Source organism: Aquila chrysaetos, chromosome 5 (assembly GCF_900496995.4).
Source record: "Aquila chrysaetos chrysaetos chromosome 5, bAquChr1.4, whole genome shotgun sequence".
Taxonomy (NCBI): domain Eukaryota; kingdom Metazoa; phylum Chordata; class Aves; order Accipitriformes; family Accipitridae; genus Aquila; species Aquila chrysaetos.
This window is the reverse complement of record NC_044008.1, coordinates 73,549,536-73,570,270: the sequence shown is the minus strand read 5'-3', so window position 1 is coordinate 73,570,270 and position 20,735 is coordinate 73,549,536. Positions and strand designations below refer to the sequence as shown.

The following is a 20,735-nucleotide window of genomic DNA, read 5'->3' as shown; positions in this document are numbered from 1 at the left end:
TTCGTTTGTTCAGTACGTGCACAGACCTCGCCAGCGGCACCAGGGCTGGTCTGAGTCCAGGGGCAGACGAAGCCCGAAACTCCCCTTTGCCAGGGGTACGTCTCAGTATCAAGTATATCAACTTGATACTGAAGAAAGAGAGAGGAGAATTAAACGGGTATTATTCTAATATACTCTTCTTCTCTCCTCCAGGTCAGGTCCATGTGTCAGCTTCGTTGCACTACTGATACGATGAAAAGGTATCCCAGCACTTTCCACTGCAGTTTGGGGTTATAGCTATCTATCTGCAATGTTTAATCCCTGCTCAGCTGAGAAGACTGTTTCTGGTCACTTGTGCATTAATGCTGCTAAATCAGACTCTCTTTTTTTACAGTCGTAAAACTTCACCTGGTCCCATGCTGACTTCAGCAGCCATAAATCTGTGCCCCCTTTCTACTTCAAGGAGCTGAGGATGCCCCCAATTCAGGGCAAGAAGGAGCAGTTAATTGGTACGAAAAGAATAACAAGTGTGGGCACAGATCCGAAACCAGGATTTATTTAGGAAGATTTTCTGGTTATTATCTACTTAGGAACAGAGGATTTGTCAGAACAGATCAGAGTATTTTCATCGAATCTGGCATCCTGCATGTAGTGGAGATAGCGAGAGGATGTATTACAGGGAAAACTCTCTCCAGTCTCTCCCAGAAGTGCAGGTACAGGGCTTGGCACTGTCGGGAATGGGAGCAGAGGGAACGCTGTGGGTAGAACCAGAGCTGGCTGGAGATGTCTGGTCCCTGTGAGACTGGAGCCAGCAAAGGCAGCTTCAGCCTGAGTCGAGCCTCGGCTCGAGCTGACCCAGCCGAAGTGGAGGTGATGCTCCCCTCCTGCATGCAGGCTGGGCGAGAGCTAGCCTTGGGCTACAGCATGTCAATCTAAACCCAAACGCTTTTCCGACTCAGCCCTAACGCGGGCCACATCCAGCTGGCTCGGCCGAAAGGATCCGTCGGTCCTCTGCGTCACATCTGGCCGCTGGGAGACGGGCAGCACAAAATCCCCAGGCTCCACTAAGAAATACATGTTCTGATATTGGCGCTGACGTTCGAGTAACAACATCATCTGAAACATCAAGCGCTTGGGAAATGTTTGTTTTACAAAGTGGGGTAGGAGCTGCTACAAAAAACAATCCCCGTTTTTAAACAGAAATTATTCCCTTGTCAACGAGCAAAAAGAAAAAATAAATGTGTGTGTGTGTACCCAAAGGAAAGAGCCCTGGGAAATGCCCTTTCCCATGCACGATGGCAGGGCTGCTGGGGCTCTGGCAGGACAGCAGAGACAAAATCTCGATGGCAGAGGGTGGGAGAACCAAGGCTGCGGTGGCCTCAGCCGCATGAGCCGAGTTCCTCGCTGCTGTTCTCATTTATAAATAGAAAGGCAGTTAGTTATTATTAGAGCTTGTCGAGTGGGTCTGGAGGAACTACAGAAAACCTTTCCAAATGAGCTGCTTTCCAGTTCAAGCAAAGCTCCTGGGGTCACGTCTGGAGGAGAACGTTACGAGGAGCACCTCGAGTCTTGGAGACAGGTCTGGGCTGGTCTCAGAATGAAGGGCTTCACCTTTGCACCGGGGCTGGGGTTGGTGTAGTGGCACCTTAAGGATGGTCTGTCCTCACCCCACTCTGTGCACCCGTCTTTCCCATTCCTAGGATAACAAGGCAGGCCATCAACAGAGAAACTTGCCTTGGGTCTTTTATCTCCAGCACCTTCCCCAGGAACTCGGAGGACACAGCCAGCTCCTGCACTGACGCCCACGAGGAAGCTGTTTCCCACACCGGGTAGGTGGCACAAGGAGACCTTTTCATCACATCTTCAAGCTGCCCCAAGACCTCTGTGGTGGGCACAGAAGGAGGAAGATGTACACCTGGAAGACCCAGAAGGTGGGTCCGGCAGAAGAAACACCACCAGGTACGTTAGGGTGGCTTTTGTGTGTGCGTCCCGTGTTGTCCTCGCGCCCGGTCCCTGCCACCCTCCTCCAAACCTCTCCTAGAGAGGAGCACACAGGCTGTGCCTGGGGACTCTCAGCCATGAGATGATTTTTGGCCATTTCTCCTAAAGTCATGGAGGACGAGATCTTTCAATAGCGTTTAGCTCCCGAAAGATGCGCCTAGGCACATCACGGGCTATCTTATCACGCCTAAGCTGCTCTGTACCCCCTAATTGTAGAGGTCCTGCTTTTAAATCTGATTTTTCTTGCCTGTCTCTCTATTGGAAACTACATTTTTCATTTATCTATACATTTTACCTTCTAAAATATGTCCCTAAATATACAAAACTGCACCCAGTAGTAAGCAGAGATCCAGGACTGAAAGCATTTTGTTAGTGAGTGCCCTTTACAGAGCCAGCAGGGTCAGAGGAAAAGAAAAACAACACACACATGATCAATACTTTTTAAAATAGGATTTGAAAGCAAAGCATGAGAAGCCTCTATCTGGTTTTAATTTCAAATGAAAAAATATGGCTATTAATATACGGTAATGCTACTCTACCCTAAGAACAAAGTGTAGATAAAACCTGCAAGCTTAATGAGGCTCAGGAAAAATAAAATTTGAAAGCAGATCTTTGAAAATCTCCAAATAATCTCTGTTCCATTTATCATGCTTTGGCAATCAGAAAGTAAAACCAGGCTTAGCATAATGAAGAAAATCAAACAGGCTTTTTTTTTCCCCTGCTGCTCTAAAATCACAGAAGAATATAGACATGGAAAAGAAAAAAAAGGAGGAACTTCTGCCCTCCTGCCAGCACACAGGGAGTCTAATTGCAAAGGTTTCTTCCTGCATGTCTGAGTAGACTATGCGAGACTGGAATTTTTTAATCACAATATTTAAGCTCTCCTTGGTGACACAGAACTAATGCAGTGGTCCTCTCTTGATCCCAGAGATCTGAAGGTAACAACGGTTGATAACTGAGTCGCAAGCTGAGAATGTGAAAAAGCCAAAAAAAAATTACTTCCCTTGAATTCTCCACCTGGCCAGGTCAGCAGCGCAGCAAGGGCTCCGGCCAGGCTGGGGAGATGCTGAGGACACCGGTGGACAGCATGGCTGAGGAGGCTTTGCCTGTATTTTTTGGGCTGTGAAGTGCTTTGATGATTGCAGACCCCTGAATCTCCCAGTCACGGGAGCGGGATCGTGCCGTGCACCCCTGGAGCTGCTACGTGACAGCCTGGCCAAGCACTGCTCCCCCTGTCCATGCATTTTGGGAACAGACATGGGTGAAGCCCAAGATATCACATCTAGCTTCTGCCAGGGCTCACGCTGAGTACTGCCCCACAGCACTGGTTATCTCTGGGTCTCTTGGCTCAGCGGCAGGGGCTGTGAACCCAGAAGGGAAGCTGGTATTTGGGAATCAGGTCCCTAAAAGCCCCAGATGGTACCGCTGGACTCTGCGATGGATGTTCCCCGTCATGACGCCGGTGCTCCTGCAGAGCTGGAGGTCGTCCACGCTCAGGTGGGGGATAAGGCGTTCGTGGTCCCTGCAGACTTGGAAGTGGTGGCCCCCAAACACTTCCACTCGCAGCCCCATTTCCTTGGCCACCCCAGATCTTAGCAGAAAAGTCTTGTTGGTAATTTTCTATTGGGCTGGGAGTCCCTGCACAGCTGCTGGGTCCCTACATGGCATTGCAACCCTCCTTTTGGAGACCATTTCTCTGCAGAGCCACATAGAAAGCCACCCAGTAGCCTTTAAACTGCCTCGTCTGGCTACTGACAGCACCAAGCTCAGAGCAGGAGGCTGTAGCATCACTATAACATGTCCAAAACATCTTCAAAACAGTGGGCTTGACCTACTTGTCCCTTCTCAGGTCCTTCAGCTGTAGTTTCCCCATGGAGCACAATCACAGTACAGCTCTCTCCCCTCCCAGTGCTACAAAGCTGGGCTGTTTCACAACTTCCATGTCTTCTTGCCTGTCTAATCAGGGCTGCGTGGGGATCCTTCAGCTAACGGTTCATTGGAAAGCAATTCTAGATCCTTGGGTGAAAGATTAAATATATAGTTGATGCATTATTCCAGTGCAAACTGTGTCTGCTATGGACAAGGACCACATGTGGGGCCATTTGGAGGTAATAGGAGTTGCTTTTATCTCCTATTCCCTTTGGCAGTGGCCACAATTATTGTGCTTTGAAATCACTTCTTTTGCAGACAATTAGGAGGAGGGAGGAATTCTTAGCAATTAATCAGTCTAAATCACATACGAGCATAAAAATAAGAGTAATTGCACCTTCTTGAGCTCACTGCAATGAGATTGGATACATGCAACCCACATATATTCATAGTTTGTCTCCAGAGCCAACACTGCTAAGGATTTCTTCTTCAGCAGTGCTGAGTGCATGGTGCTGTAAAACGGGCATTTGAATGTTGTCTCTCTTCCCAAAGGTGCTGTAAAGATGAGAACTGCAATGAGCGTAAAGCATTTTAAGACTGTGCAAGCAGTGTTACAGGGCTCTTCCCTTTACTGCCCTTAATTCTGCTGGAAGATGGGTGTAAGAAGAAATAAATAAGTAATGATCCAAAGCAAACAGTTCCAGGCAGAAGCTTGGCTGGTTGGGGCTTTCTGCTTCCCTCGGCTCGTGCCCTTGGGTAGGACAACAGTAATGAGCAGCTTGGGTTGTCTACTGCAGGGGGAAGACAGGGCCGGATTTAGACTGCCAGTGCTAGGTGTCTGGCTAGCTTCATGAAGCTATCGTGATAGCTGCTTGCTGTTCTCTTCTCATTACATAGGTATTAGAGTGAATGATCACAGTCCGGATCTGATGAAGCCACAAAGCTCAGCCTTGAACTTTCCCACAGCTACAGGGTTGATCCCTGCAGCCACCTCCAGCTACAAGCAGCACAAACAAATCACAGCTTCTCTGTCTCTTTCTCAGCTCCTCAGGTGCTGCGAGTCTGGGATGCTTTCTTGGAGACCTATCTGTAGGTGCTCCTGCTGAAGTTCCCACGTCTGCATCCAGGACAAACGTTGGAGAAGGGGGATTTTCCCCTCCCGCTCATGCGACAGCCTCCCTGCCTCCTCTTAGTCTGGTCTGCGGCATACATCGGGATGGGAAAGCTTGTCCGTATCAGCAGGTATGAAGTAGTAGTGACCCACGTAGCCCCGCAGTGCTGTGCTCTCTACAGCCCCTCCATCCACCAAGTCAGCCCCCCCGTCACTCTCACCAGCAGTGCCGGAGGGATTTGTCCCCAACCAACCGTCCAATTTCAACAGAAATGCAGAATTTGAGCCCCGCCGATTGTCAACAGTCCACACACGGTTTTGTCCCGTGTTAGTGGAGAATGAACGAAATCCATCTCCAGGTTGCGCTCTCGAATGTTGCCCAGCGTTTGCCTCAGACCCTGCTGCTTTTTTAGAAACCAGGTCTAAAAAATTGCAATTTTTTTAGAAATCAGGTCTAAAATATTGGATGCAAAAGAACTGCAATGCCTTTCTTTATTTCTTCCTTCATAAAGACTTTCCTCAGATGAAATCTGCTGAAGTCATAAGTCACGAGGGGGCTTTTTTCAGGCACCAGAGATATGTCTTCTCCCAAGAGAAAGCTGGCAATTGATCTGGGACACATTTTTATGGACTGTCTTTGCTCCTGCGCTGCCCCCAGCACACGCACTGCTCCATACACACACCGAAGGGCAGGGCCAGCTGGCGTCTGCGCACAGGGGAGGGCCTGAATGTGTGCATATATAATCCCTAATCATGGAAAAATCTGCAATTGCAGCCAGTAATGACTATTACTGCAGTACAAATGCACACAGTGGGAGACACTCCAGCAGACCCCCCTGAAATCATTTTGCATGACTAACTCCAGGAGAGAGGAGCCCTTCTGCAAAAGCCAGGGAGGGCTCTTCCACAGGCAGCCAGACTAACGCAGAACCATGTCTTTTCCTCTGTAACGAGGCATTTTAACTTCTCTGTGCTACACCTTGCAAGGAACAAGTCCTTGCAGCGAGGGGGTTACAGCATCCTCTGGCATCTGAGAAGGGGACAGGCTGGCCCAGGAGGTGCTAAGGAAAGAGCTGGGGCCACATCCCTATTCCATTATTTTTGCAGCACAAGGAGATGGCAATGCAGCGAGACCCACCAACGGTGCCTCGCTTGTTCCTCACGTCATTATTTTAATCTGTTCCCAAACCAAGAACAGGCCACCAGCTGCCACCAGCCTGTCCCACCACGGATGCCACCAGCAGCGGGATGCTGAGCAGCGCGGCACACCCAGCCCCACTTGTTTGCCATGACATTAGTCACTCACTTCCCAAATCCATTGGAAAAAACACAGCCATAGGTGCAATGCTCCAGCCTTTCTGCTGCCAGACCGAAGTCAGAAGCCACAAGAAACAAATGGACCAATTCTGAGGCCACTTTGTGCCCTGCAGCAAACAGAGGGTGAGGCTAAAGCAACGTCCCGTAAACCCACCTGGAGAACAAGTCCTAAGCGCCTTTCAACTTTCCACCTTTGCAGGTCCCTGCTTTCATGTCATGGTTTGGCTCCTGCCGTGTTGTGTTTGGCCTCAGCACAGCATCATCATTTGGGATCTGGGATGGAGAAGTGCTTGGGTGAGACCGAAAAACAGTCCATGAAACCCACCCCCCACCACCCCCTGGCTGCCATTAAGTCAGTCTTGTGCATGGCATTACCTGGCAACTGCTCCTAGGATCCTTCAACATTCGCTTTAACCTCTTCAATGAGGTTTGCCTCCTTTGAGGAGGGGTTTGCCACCCTCTCCTGTCCCTGTAGCCATCCATAGCCTCCAGTTTGCCGTCCATCCTGGGCCGGCTGGGTCCCACCACCCAGCGTGGAGCCTGGCAGCATCCTTCTGCCACAGGTCCCTTGCAGCGTGCACTGCCTCGGGCATCCCGGTACCCCCAGCTGCAAACACCCTTCTCTTCACCTCTCACATCTGCTGCCTTCAGCCTCCAGTTTTCACACCCATTCAATGCTCTGCCTCTGCCAAAGGACAGCTCGTTACCAGCCCAACACATGCCTCCCCTTGGAAACGCTCCTAACTCACCGCAGTAATGAAGCACCGATCTTTTATGGGTATATTTGGACTATTCCCCACTTTCACACTCAGTAAAACCCAGCACAACCCACACGTGACCTCTGTGTTACTGACTGCTCAGTGCAGGGTCTAACAGGGACCGTACGCGTCACAAATTAGCGTTTACCTCCTGGTTGCGGCAGGGTGGGTACCATGCTAACCGCGGCTCAGCGTGCAGCCAGAGCATGCCTTGCCTCCCCAGCCCGACAGCGAGTGGCATTCTCCCCACGCAGAAACCCACGGGCAGTGGCTGACGTGGCCCACGTGGGCACAGGGCTTCTCCCTCTCAAAATCAGAAGGAACCCATCATCCGGCCAAAGACGACGTGATTCTCCATTACATGACGGCACGGCGTCTCTTCCCTTCTCCGGCCGCTCTTCGTTAGTCAAAGGCGAAGCAGTGCAAGGCAGAATATTTCACAGCAAGTTCTCCTTTCCTGGCAGGCGGGGACAGGATCTGACGGTTCCGCCGTCACTGTGTGGGACGTTGAGTTGCGTTCCAACCTCCTCTCCATCGACTCTGCGCTCGGGAGGGATAACAGACGTGGTCCTTGACAGCTCCCAGCACAGGCTGATGGCTGCCGGAGCGAGACCGCTGAGGTTTGTGCGCTGACGCGGGGTTATGAGCTAACCCCACACCAGCTCAGGGCTGGGTGCCGCAAGGATGCCTCCCTCCGGGGGAAAACTGAGCCTTGGCCCCACGCTGCGGATGTTAACGGGGCTTTGGAGAGTACATGGACTGATTCTGAGGTTGGGTCTCTACAAATCGACTCAGAGAGTCTAATAAAACCATTTTAAAATGCGTGTGTGTCGTTTAAGGAACCTCAGGAGAAAGCATGGATGAATTGCTCTTCTCCAGCATGGCTCCAGGTGGAGCACCTCAAACGGCAGAGCAATTCTTGTGAGCTCTGAGCAGGGATGCTGAGAGGGAGTAGTGACATTGGGGAGCTCCCTGAGTCTGGGAAAGCTGCAAAAGCTGCTCTGATCCTGCCGTCAGCAAGATACCGTGAACATCCTGACCTGGCAACCCACAGGGATGCTGGCACCATCGCAGCACTGGGGCTTTTTCCAGTGATTTCAGTGGGGACCACTGGGGACCAGGCTCCTGACCCAGGCGTTCAGAGCACATCACTGAAGCTGTGAAGACACAAAAGTCACCCAGTCTCGCACTCCAGGCCAGCGTCCCATCCATTTCAGGATATGTCCCAGGAAGATAAAGTCCTAAAGCACAAGTTTTCCTGGCTTGTTTGCAACCTGTTCTCCCTGAAATAACTACAGGAGCTCCTGGGCCTTGTAGTCAGCAGCTTTTCCCAGCATAACTCCAGGGAACCTAGCTGAGCCATTGTGTTTTACTTCATGTATTTATTTATTCGTCCTCATTTTGAATGTGCAATATCACAGTCACTGAGTTATAGATACTGCCACTAACAATAGCTGGAAAAAGTTTGCGCCATTTATGGACACTGAAATGCTAGCTAAATAGAAAAGCTTTTGAACATTTTGCAAGACCAGCTTTAAAAACAGGATGTGCAAACCCTTTATTTTGGGACATGTTTATCCCAGTGATCAGATGTTCCACTCTGGTATCCCTGTCATGGCAATAAAAGCCCTGCAAAAATTAAAAAAAAAAACAAAAAAAAAACAAAACACCAAAGCACAAACTTTAAGTTGAGCCCAGGAAAAAATAAAGGGAATTGCTGTGCTAAAAGGGGAAAAAATGTGCAGCATATTTTAGTGGCACCCCACCCACTTTTCCAAGGAGCACCCTTGGGTAGCAGGTACCCCCCAAGTCGTGGCTTGCTGCTGCCTGTGCCTGCACCAAACGAGGGCAGACGCTGGGATGCAGCAGCATTCTTATCTCCTTCTCCTCTTTTGTGGCACTGGGATGAATTAACTCCACTTTAGCAGCTGCTTTTCAGTGCAAGCAGGGAAAAAAAAAAAAAAAAAAAACACCAACCAACCTTCTGTCACGCGGGGACAATTTGGCGCTGTCATTTCAGCCGAGGAAGGCATGTCCCATGGAGGAAGAAGAAACGCTATAATTCGGGGCTGGCGACACAGAAGAGCCGATGCATTCCTTGCCAGGACCCGCCTGGCAGGTGCTTAAACGCAGACGTGCTCAACTTAATACCTTGCACCGCTCACGATGCGTGCGAGACGCAGCGAAGAGGCGGGTTTATCCCTTGGTATTAAAAATAGGAGCAGCACGATGGGGTTAGCAGGGGAGCAAAACCGAGCACGGCGAACAAAGCCTGTCGATGGGATGAGGACAGGTCGCTCCGGCACGGGACCACCGGCCAGTAGCAGAGGGTGGTCATCCCTGCACACCGGCACCGGGAGCTCAGGCTGGGGGGGAAATCGTATTGGGAAAAATGCAGAGGATGAGAAATGCATTCAGGGTGGGTTTTTAAATACATTCCAAGACAGCCGCACCTGGAGGCGGTTGTTGGCAGTCTCCTGATGTGGTGGCAGCCCAGTTTTTGTAGAGATTTTGCTTCCTCGTGAGCAAAGAGGCAATGTGGGAAGCTCAGCAAAGGGGGAAACTGGCTCGTCCTTTAGCCTTGCAGCAAACAACATAAAACACCGGCGCTGCCGCTGGCAACAGACTCGGGATCTAATGATTGCTGCTGGTTGAAAGTGATGCTAACAACACAAGGAATTTTGCTTTATAATATACAGGGTTTGAAGCTGAAAAAAAATCCTTTAAAAGTTCAGGATAAGCTTTCAGAAAAATGCCTCCCACCACAGGGCAGTCCTATGCCTGTGCATTCCCAAGCCCCAGCGCAGAGGCATCCTTGGCCCTCCAGCACCTGGGAAGAGCACAGCAAGTGTGCTGTTATTTCGGATGCTGTCTTTCAGGGTCTTCTAATTTTGGGGCACAGCACTTTTGTCCCAGGCACCCCTTTGCCCTCACAGATTTCCCTGCTAGACCCCTGAGATCTGCAACTCTGCGACTGCAAAACAGACTCGTCATAATGTCCTCTCCATCTGCCTCTGCGGTCCCGCTATTTTGCTGAGCAGCCTGTCCGATCTTTTAATCCCCATAGGATGCAAAGGGTCATGCAGACACCAAGAAGCCCTTGGGTTGGGGACTGCTAATACATCTGCCATGGCTCTTCCTTCCACTCCGAGGGTGGGATATCGAAGCAGAACACGATGCCGTGGCTTACCCATGGTCAGGCAGGAGGTCCCTGTAAAGCTGGACGCAAGTCACCGGGCGATCTCACCAGCTGCCGGGCCAGCCTTCTCCTCCGTGGTCTCCTGATGCTTTCCTGGGAGTCTCCTCTTTATTTATGGTTCATCACACTCCACTCCTGAATGCTCCTGCTACATTCGCTTGCCAGCCCAAGCAGGCAAAACCTGCAGCGATGCGATCTGTGAAAGCACTACCTGATTAAACGATATAAAAAAATAAAACAGAGATATAAAACTGCCAGTTGCCCACAGAATCAAATAAAATTAGTTCAGCTCAGCCTCCCCCATCTTTCCTTATTGCTCAGGTAATAAAAACATTCACTATACAAATATCTAATTTCAGGTGTATAGGAAAGCCAGCCATTGAGCTAACAGGTTACTCAGGAGAGCTCTGCCCAGTGCAGGGCTGTTCTGTGGCACCCAGAACGGCTCTTTCCTATCGGTAACTGCTATTTATATGACCCAGAGTGCTAAGCACTTTATCAAACAAATAAAACAACAGCTCTCCATGAAGGGATAGGCACCAGGTATAGACCATGACCTTGCTTGGAGCTGTGGTGGCTCCATGCAACAGCCAGAAGTCTTCTCCTTCCCATCCAGCAGACACCGGCCCAGAGCCAGGGGAGGTTTCTCCTCCATCAGTTCACATCCATCCACACTCGCCTTCTTCCCCACTTGCACGCTCGAGAGCCGCAGTTCACCTTGCAGGGCTGTCGAGGGTCCAGGACAGCCACCAAGGGTTAACGTGCAAAATTTCCTGTATGAAGTGGGCTGTTTAATGAGCATCTCTCCCCCAGGTAACGACTACTGATGAGAATATGCTCTGCTACAGTAATGCCTGCAACGTAACAGCCCACCAAGGAGGGAGCTGGTAGGTGAAGTGAGAAAATCCTCTCTCCTCAGCTGGATCACAGTTTCAGCCAAGCTCATCTGCATTAATCTTACACTCATTAAAATCAGTTGTTCTGTTTCTAATTCATCCAGTGCTGCCAAGCTCAAGAATTAAAAATTCATGAGCCAATGTCCCTGGAAAAAAAAAAAAAAAAAAAAGTAAGTTCATCTTAAGCAGCATAGATTAAAACGACCATAGAAAATGTCTAGCTGCTCCTTTGTGCTTAAAGCTTTCATGAGGGATAGGAAAATGAACAAAAGCTGAGATTTTTACACAGTCGTGCAACTCCAGAGGCTGGTGCTTCCTGGAGGCAGCCTCACAAATTGCATCACTTACGATGAAAACCAAGAGACTGAGCAACACAGGAGGAGCGAGCTCATTTGGTCCCCCTTACCCTGCCTCAAAACAAGCGTCACTGCTGAAGTGACAAAAAAATCCACCCTGCAGACCCCAGGGCAAGCTGTCCACGGGGTTTTACTGCAGGCAGGTCAGGAGCCTAGAAATGATATCAGCAATATTTTTCCAGCCTTGGTCTGGATAAGCACATAGAGCTCTTGGCAGCCCCTCTGGAGACAGGAGAGCAGCATTAGACCTGTGATAGAGATGCAAGTCGTGAGACCCAGTGCAGACCCAGCCACGGGCAGCAGCGAGCAACGGGCAGGGTTGTGGGAAAAGCCAAGGCACCACATTACAACAGGCCATGCTTTGGTTGGCCTCCAGCATCCACTGCAACTCTCACACCATCTCTGGGTCCCTCGGTCCCCTTGTCCGGCTTCCCGGCACCCATGCAGTTATTTCTGCCCTTGAAGTCTACAGGGACAACAAGGACTTTCCTCTCCAGCGAGCAGCAAGATGCTCTCGTGGATGCAGAGCAGCACCCAGGAGGAACGTGCAAGTTAACAGTAAAAGTAAATAATTATTTCTTAATTCTTTACGCGTGAGCGACAAACTAGACATGATTTTTAATATGCTCCTAATTAAGGTCACTGATGACAATAGCTAGAGAGCTGGAGACAAAGACAATAAACACCATTTATTTGAAGCAGATGGGAACTCGGAAAGGGCTTTCCAATATTTTTTCCAATAGCCAAAACTAAACAACATTTTGGAGAGTGCCAGAGACCTCCCAGCCCACGAAAACACCCAAGGTCTCAAATGGCCTTTGCTGGCCCAGGCTGGAGCGATTACGCCATGCTGTCTGGGTCTCTCTCCACAAATGCTGCCCTTTTCCCTCAGAAAAAGGCACCATGTTTACAAAGTAAAGCTCAAGTAGGAAAACATCGAGCCAGGCCAGTGCAAAACCAGCCCTGGGAAAAGGTTAGGATTAACTCCTCTAGAGCCGAGCAGAGTTCGTTTCCTGAGGAAGAAGGAGCATAAATAAAGATGGGTTGTCAGCAAGTGCTAGCGAGTGTTGCTGCAGTTATTTATAGAAGGCATTCATTTCATTCATGATCTGGATAAATATCCATTAGCTTTCAAGGTGATGAATCAAGTATTAATTAACCCGCTGGGGGAAAAAAATAATTTGGATATTAATGTTTTAAAGGGAAGCTTCCAGCTGAGAAAAAAAGGAAGAGACCTAATCTGAAATTTTCCAGTGAGGTCTTATTGTATTGGAAAGGAGCAACGAGCAAAGAACAGACCCATTGGATACACTTACTGGGAATGTCAGTCTCTGCTTTGGTAACAGGAAAAAAAAAAACCCTATGATCTTGGCATGTCTATAGAGCTTCAGGGTGGAGAAGAGCTTGGAGTGAAAATTTAGTGGGTGTTTTTCACCTGGCAGCTACAGCACCCACACCTCTTATAGCTGCCACCTCCGGGCAGGGCACAGCCTGAGCCAAAAGCCCTTGGCAGCGCGGAGCCCCGTTCTCCCCAGGAAACCATCGCACGCCCTGGCAGAGTGGGCAAAGTTATTTCTCCTCCAGACACTGATGCAACAACAGGTTTTGGTTTTTTTCCTCTAAGTTGCCTCTAGAAGTTCAAACTACAGACCGGACCCTTCTTTTAGTGCAAGCAATAAAAATCCAGAGCAACCATCAGGAAATTAGCAGAATAGTCAGAACATGCTCTGGCTATTACACACTCACGTAAACGGGAGGAGACCTTGGCCCTCTGACTCCCCACCTTCCCTCCATCCCTCCCAGGGACCGGCTGAGCTAACGCTCCATTTTTTGGACTACCCGCAAAGCAGCAGCATCCCGTGGAGACCGGTGGGGCTTAGCTTGGCGTAAGCACGAGTAAGACGGAGAAAAGAGAAATACTTCCTGAAGAAGAGGACTGTTTTCTAAGCAAAAATGCCAAACGGAAACGTGACACCAAAACCGGACAGCAACAAGAAACAAATTTCTGGTGGCACCGATACAAAACCTGCAAGACCACCGTACCACCATGCTCCCGGCACATTGGCCTGGGATGCCTTGGCTGCATCCCATCTCCTCTCTGCAGAGCAAGGCAGCTTCCAAGTGACATAAATCAGAAGTTTGGACTGATTATTTTGCAAACCGAGACACAGCTCTCCCATAGCTGAGGAGGCACAATGTTTCATGAAGCACAAAAGATTCGGTATTAGATGTGGTCTTCAGGATCAACTTCCTTTGCCGTGCCTTTGCTCCACCCCCACATATCCAAACCTTTAACAACCTCAAACTCTTTTTTTTCTTGTTGTTCAAGAAAAAAAAAAAATATGCAGTCAGCTTGTTCCTGCCCATTTTTAGCTTTTTTTTTTTCCCTCTGCATATTCCCCAGTTCTCTACCCACACATACCCACATTACAGACAAACTATCCTAAAAAAAATTGAAAGAGGTCTAAAAAAACAACAGTAATCCAGGGCGTCATCAACTTCCAGGAATGCAAACTGGCTTAAGAAACCACATCTTTTTGTTGTTGTTATTTTTCGTATGGGGTTCTTTTTTGGTCTTTTACAATCTTCTGTTTTAAAAAACGGCATGAATTTGCTCCTTCTTCACCTTCCTCGGCCCTCTCTCTCTCCCCAGCTATATTCAGAAAACATTTCTCGCCAGCCTTGTTTAGCTCACATTTCAGGGCAGAGCAAATGTGTGTGCATGGAGGGGGCAGGGATGATGAGTCAATTAGGCACCTAATAAAAATCTGATTTTAAAAACTCCCTTTCTGACTGCGAGCGTGATGCGAGCCACGGCAGTCGCAAAACCAGCGCTGCCAGCTCGGTCCAGCCTGCCCAATGCCTCCCTTGCAGACAGAGAATGGTTTCCTACAGCGAAACCGCTCTCATCCTGCATTAAATGTCGTGTATGATGAGGCATCTGTCACTTAATGTGAAAGACACCATCACAGCCTAATAAATCACATTGCCAGGAGGACTTTTGTGCTATCACCAATGCTCTTTTAACTATATGGCCTTCCCCCTCCGTATGCTCCCGTTCATCACCGTGCCTTGCAGACCTCACATATTACAGCTGATTAACTCATCCCCAGAATAGGCAGCCGACCTAAGCTCTTTGAACCTGCTGGTCTTGCAGTCACCTCTTCTGTTGCTCCCATCACTCCAGCCACAACTTTCTGAGTCTGCAAAGGAAAGCCCTAGAGGTGCATCGTTTGTCATACAGATGCCATTTATTATACAGACAGCACCTACCACTGCCTTTTTCCAGGCACGCGCTAAATTGGAGGGGGTGGATGCGAGAGATGGTGCCTATTCATTCTCCTTGCAGATGGTCAAGCCACAAAGCACCCAAGCGAAGCCGCATTCTTCCTTCCAACCTCCTTGTCTTGGCCGAATCCCAAACCACCCACCAGTGGAGTCATGTTGGACTTTCATGCTCTCTCATAGTGCATAACCTTCTCTCATAGTGCAACCGTCCTGGCAACACATCTTTCATTTCCCATGTATGCAGTGCAATTTGAGAAATTTGACTATTTCAGGTTAGATTTGGATTTCATGGGACTGGTCAGGTTTAGACGAGAAAATGGAACAAAATGTCCTGAGCTTCGGCATGTTAGAGCAGCAGTAATTTCAAGCAGAACACAACGCTGCAAAATTCATACTAGTAAAAACCAATTCCATATTAAGAAGAGCTGAATTTTAAGAACGTCACTGCAAAACCAGCCATTTCATAACCAAGCTGCAGGATGCAACCAAGCTGGACGGATATCACAAAGGAGCACAAAGACATTTCTGGGACTGCATCAACCCTCCATGAAGCCTGCTATGAGGCACATCAGCCAGCCCTGCTCACCAGCAGCTACTGATACCAGTGGCCAACTGGACTGGGATGAGGACTGGTCTGGCTGTGCTGATCATAGTCTGGAGAAACCAAAATCAGAGTGGAGTGGAAGGCCATAGGATCACGGCGTGCTTTTTTCCATCGACAACTTTACATCCCTCCCACAACAGAGCTGGTGGTTTCCTTTGTAGGACAGACTATTTATTCTGTTGCACCAGGAGGGCCCCTGTTTAATTTTGCTCTGGCTAAATATGACCAGTTCTGTGGCTGGGGAAAGAAACTTAACTCATTATTCAATCAAGCTTGCTTGGATTTTTATTTTCCTTTTTCCTCGGTGAGCCCTGGGGACACCAGGAGGTCTCCAGGCAGGAGAGGGCTCTGAGCAGGCAGCAAGCCGTGGCCGATGGGCTGCTCCTCCAGGCTGGGAATCTCCAAACCCCAGAGGGGACGAGGTCCAAGGGTCAGTGCCAATGCCAGCAAAACAGAGCAGGAAGAGCATCGGCTAGGTGAGGATTTATCAGCCAGCCCAGACTAATGCATATATTTTCCACTGGACAAGTCTATCCTTTTCTCACCAGCACAGTCCACCCCATGGGAGTGCTGGGCCAGATTATAAAACCTGGGTTTCTAGCTGCTTGCTGGAGATAGCACTTCACAGAGTAACCAAATGCAGGGGAACGATACTGCCCTTGGATCTGTCCTTTTCAGCCATGAAAACAAGTTAATGTTGGTGTAATTAGAGAGTGACCGTTATTTGCCATTGAGCTTCATAAAAATGTGAGGAAAGATGTATGCATTTTAATTAAGTTCTGGGAGAAAAAAAAAAATGTGTACCTGGCTAGACTGCAGAGAGATGAACTCATTACTTCATCCATGTCTCAGTCTGCTGCCTATTTTCCTCTGCAACAGAACGATCAGCCTAGGCTGCAGACAGTGACTTTAAAAAGCAAATAATCCTTCCGAAAGAGCCAGGCCAGCAGTTTATAATTCCTATGTCTCTGAACTGGGAGTCTTCATACAGCCACATTTCTAGTGAGACCGACGGGCAAGAATTCAAAATCTTAGAAATCTGAGGCGAAGCGCTCCCCAAACCAGGGCGTCAGGAGGGGACCCCGACAGAGCTCGCTACAGATTTTTCCAGCAGCCAGACGGCTCCTGCAGCTGCCAGATTTTTCCATAGATTGCCCAGGTCTGATTTTCTGCTACGAAACAGCCTGGGCCTGAGCTGCCCTTTTCATCTCAGGAATGCACAGCTGCGAAAGTGAGGTCTCAGTTCCTCTTGCAGAACGTGGCTCCAGGAGCGGGGATTTCTGCCCAAGCCATTAAGACCATGCTGGGAACAGGGTCACGTTTGTACTCGTGCTGCGTATGACGAGTGAGGGATGCAGGCACCCAGTTGCCTTTGGGTGCGTGGAGAAAAGAAAGGGCAAAACCCATCCGGAGTTTGAACAGCAAAGTGAAACAATCTAAACCCTTAACTAGATCTAGAAAGTTTCTAGGGCGTAGAGAAAGAAGGAGCAATCAGCAGCAGCCTCCTCTCCCCCGAGAGTCAGCGGAGCAACCTTCCACATCGGAAAACACTTTCTGCTCTTCTCAAACACTCAGACAGATCCCCTGTGAAAGTCACTATTCCTCTAACAGAGTCAGATTCGGTGTCTGTGGACTTTATAAAGACTAAATAATCTGTTTGCTATTATTGCTCCTTGTACGATTAGACCAGAGCAGGCAGATCTTGTGCTTCGAGGCACTAGTCGATAGTCCCAGGCATCAGGGAGGAAATCCCGCGTACCCCTTGAAGGCACTGCACAACCAGATGCACCAACTTCCCCCCCCAGCCAAACGCTTACACGCATTTAATCCCTGTGGAAATCAGTGAAACGTATCTATGTCCTCAAAGTTAAGCACCTCTTTAAGTATTTTGCCAGAGTTGACAAAATTGGGCAACATCCAGTCTCTACCAGTGACACGGTCTTTGCAGGCAGGAAATTGAACCAGTCCCCAGAAGGTGCAAGACCCAAGACCGCAGGTCTGAGAGATGCTGGCATGTCAAAGCTGCGGAGGTTCAGCTTCGCCCAGCATGGACACGGGCTCCCTGCCTTTCCCGTCCTGCTGGGAAGAGCTTGGCTCCAAACCCAGCGGGCTGACCACAAACCCTGTCTGCATGAATATATTTGTTAAAACACTCATTCACACTGTAGCCACGGCGCTGGCTGGAAGAACATATATCAGGCTTTTTGTCAAACGAAACCCATTCCAACTGTCTGGGAGGACAGCAAAATCTGCCGTCGCACTGCTTTGAAGGGTTTACAGTTCACTGCAGCACTTTATATCTGCAGTTGTTTCCATAACCAAGTCCAAGAGAGCCTGTGAACAGGAAGAAATTAGGCACTCATGCAAAGACCATTAAAGTCAAGGGGAATCTTTCCATTGACTTGAGAGTGTTTGGCTCCCGGCCCTGGATATTGGGGTCTGTTGTGCGGAATTTAGAGCAGGAAATGGGAGCAGGACTTTGCAGGTTTTCTCGGCATTTGTTACAGAGTTTAGCGCAGAAGCTTTCTGTGCCCATTTCCCTGCATGTAAATTAAGAAGTGACTGCTCATCCGAGATGCAAGGCCCTAACTGACCATCTTTCTGTTCAGTCTAGGCACCTCCTCCATCCTTCCTGGGGCAGACAGACCTAACACCATAACAAGCTGGACCAGCCTTTTCCTGTGGCCACGAGATTTCTTTATGGGTCCTGACATATTGGTCCCTGATGCATAACCCACATATGATGTGTCAGTCCAAGAGGCAAAAATACCACAAACCAGAAGCTTCAGCAGGTCTGAAAAGCTTGTTAATCCAAAGTTCAACTTCACACTGGGGACAAACCTCCTACTGGGATCTAGGCAGCATTTCACCGATTTCACTTCTGCCTGTTCAGCTACAGCCAACAGGTTTGCACAGGAGCGTACCATCTTTTGACGGAGTGCAGGAGCATGCACCAAAATAACAAAAGATCTGAGCTGCCTCCATTTTCGTACAAAGAAGCAGAGATCTGATCTGCATTGCTTGGGACTTAACCTCTGGAAACCAATGGTCTCCGAGGAGTGTCTTCCCAGGCACCCAAAACTGCCAGCATACGAACGACAAAGTACGCCAGGAAACTTCAGCCTCTTTTAAAATACAACTACTAAGATCCTAATTTCCTGCTAATAGGAGCAGAGATGGTTCTCTGGGCTTGCAGTAAGACAGCCTGCCAGGTGAGTTTAGTGAAGTGCTGTGCCAGGTACCGGTGTCTGCGAGTCAGGGCTGGAAGGCATTGGCACTTGGAAGATGCCGGTTCATCTTCTGCCTCAACCCCACGTCCCCAGCTTTGCTCAGCACGGTCACTTCATTACCTCCTCTGGTGGTAAAAGCCAGGAGGACATTTCTCCACTCCACATGCCATGGGAAAGGTCGTACCGAAACTCCAGCGAGAGCGAAATGAGGCGGCTTTGACTCGGCACCGAGGCGAAGGCAGCGAGGCTGGCCGGCGCTGCGATCCCGGCAGCTTGGGCTGCTCAGGCCAGCGAGGATGCCGTGTGCTGATGGCCATACGCTGCCGTGGGCTGATGGCCATACGCTGCCGTGGGCTTCGCAGGAGGCAGCATCCAGCGGTTAGAGATGCCCTTCCCGGTCCTCGTGGGCAGCGTGCACCTGGGAGAGAAGCAAGGCTGTAAAGAAAGAGTTATTCAAACCACAGGCTTAGGGAAAACCTCTGCCTCCTGGCAGATGTTCATTACTTGGGCTGGGTTTAGAAAAACAAGCGGTGACCAAGCCCTGCTTCAGCCTTCAGTGGGAAATACAGACAAGAGTACACTTAGCTGCAAGAAACTTGATCCCAGAAAGAGGAGAAAGGAGGGTGGAGAAGGAAATGCATCCTAACGCCGGGGGTGACCCAAACCAACTCTGCACAGCCGAGCTCTGCCGACAGACTCATGGAGCCAGATAGGACAGAAACATCTAAAGAACAGATTGCTTCTGGTGGCTGCAACCTCACGTAGACAGAGCCGTGTTCAACGGGACGGGCTTCGAGCAGCAAGTGTCACTTTTCGAAGATGACTTGACGGTGATTTGACTCGAGAGCGACGTGCCGGTCCAAAGACCACCTCTGCAGAGCGGTGGTGGGCAGGTTCCCCGTGCAGGACCATCCATCCCCACGCCCGGGCGTCTCCGTTAGCCTGGAGGGAGACGCGGTCGCCCCACCATGGGAAGTCAGGTGTGGCCTGTTGTTTCCCGAGGGATGTGGTTTTAGGAGATGAGCTTTGCTACCACCTGCTACGAGTTCACCGGTTTAGTGGGACAAATTGCCAAATTCGACAGGATCTAGGGTCTCATTAGTGTGACTGAAGCTTTGGCAGAGGGAAGGCTTCTCAGCTTCCATTTATAGGACGCGCTGAGAGACGCCGTGGCAGGAATTCAAGGCAGGGCGGTGCGCACCGTTGCATTATGAAGTCTAGACAGCGCTGGATCCCTGCAAGCCTGAAAAATGCCTTTTCCCTGCCCTCACATACTGTTCAAAACCCAGCAGCATTCTTCAACCAGGAGCGATGTGGGGAAATATTTAATTCCCTTGTTCAAACAGACCCTTTTGCACCATTGTTTCCCTCAAAAGCCTCCACCTCCAAAGCTCTGCCTGGAAGATGGGAGGTTGCCAGCGTTGCTGCATGCACGCCAGCACAAACTCTCATTTGACCAAACGCTGCCAGGCTCCTCAGAGGAAGGAAGTGGGGAACAAAAATTTTAAAATCTGCCTAAACTTTTTATTCCTACCTGGAAGGGAAACAGCACCTTAGGAGCAATTCTTGAAATATCTGCTTTTAGCCAGTTTTATTTATCGCTTTTCTTCACTCTGAGCTGAGCAAGGAAACCCACCTGCCCGAGACTTCACTGCCTCCGTAGACCTCCAAGCTGTGCTCCCTCCTCCCTTAGAAGACGTCCAGCTGAAAAGTGTCCAAGCAGCTGTGCTTCTCGATACCTGCAGCCAGCCTCAAAGGGAGCAGGCGATAGTTTGAACCTAAACCAAAAAAATAAAACAGAAGATGTTTTAATTTATTGGAAGATTTCTGTTGGGCCTTAACCGCTAAATGCACTTTTCATGAGCCGAGGGGCAACTTGTGCTTAGAGAGCATTTCAGCAGCTCCTGAAATACAACCTGGGGGCAAGGCTAGGGGAAATGGGGCAGCACTTTCCTACCCATTGCCAGAAACGGGGATGACATCTGGGCAATGCCTACCCACCTATACGTGTTCAAACTGCAGCAGGGTGCAGTGGCAAGGACTCAGTCATTCAGCAGCAATTCAAAGGAAAAAAAATGGGATTAAATGATGATGCCTTAGAATTTGCCAGGCTGCACACCGAGCACG

The 20,735-nt window shown here is 49.5% G+C and overlaps 1 long non-coding RNA gene across 2 annotated transcripts; it reads right to left on the bottom strand.

Moving 5' to 3' along the window:
- Positions 1–519: 519 nt before the first annotated feature.
- On the bottom strand, positions 520–20,382 carry LOC115341809. Of its 2 annotated transcripts, XR_005932328.1 has the most exons (6): positions 20,245–20,382; positions 10,792–11,276; positions 10,226–10,445; positions 6,653–8,192; positions 6,432–6,550; positions 520–5,048 (listed from the first exon to the last, which is right to left on the bottom strand). It is a non-coding gene; the product is annotated as an uncharacterized LOC115341809 (long non-coding RNA). The 2 variants fall into 2 exon arrangements; XR_005932327.1 differs by lacking the exon at positions 20,245–20,382 and having other exon boundaries at positions 7,298–8,192; positions 10,792–11,513.
- Positions 20,383–20,735: the final 353 nt, after the last annotated feature.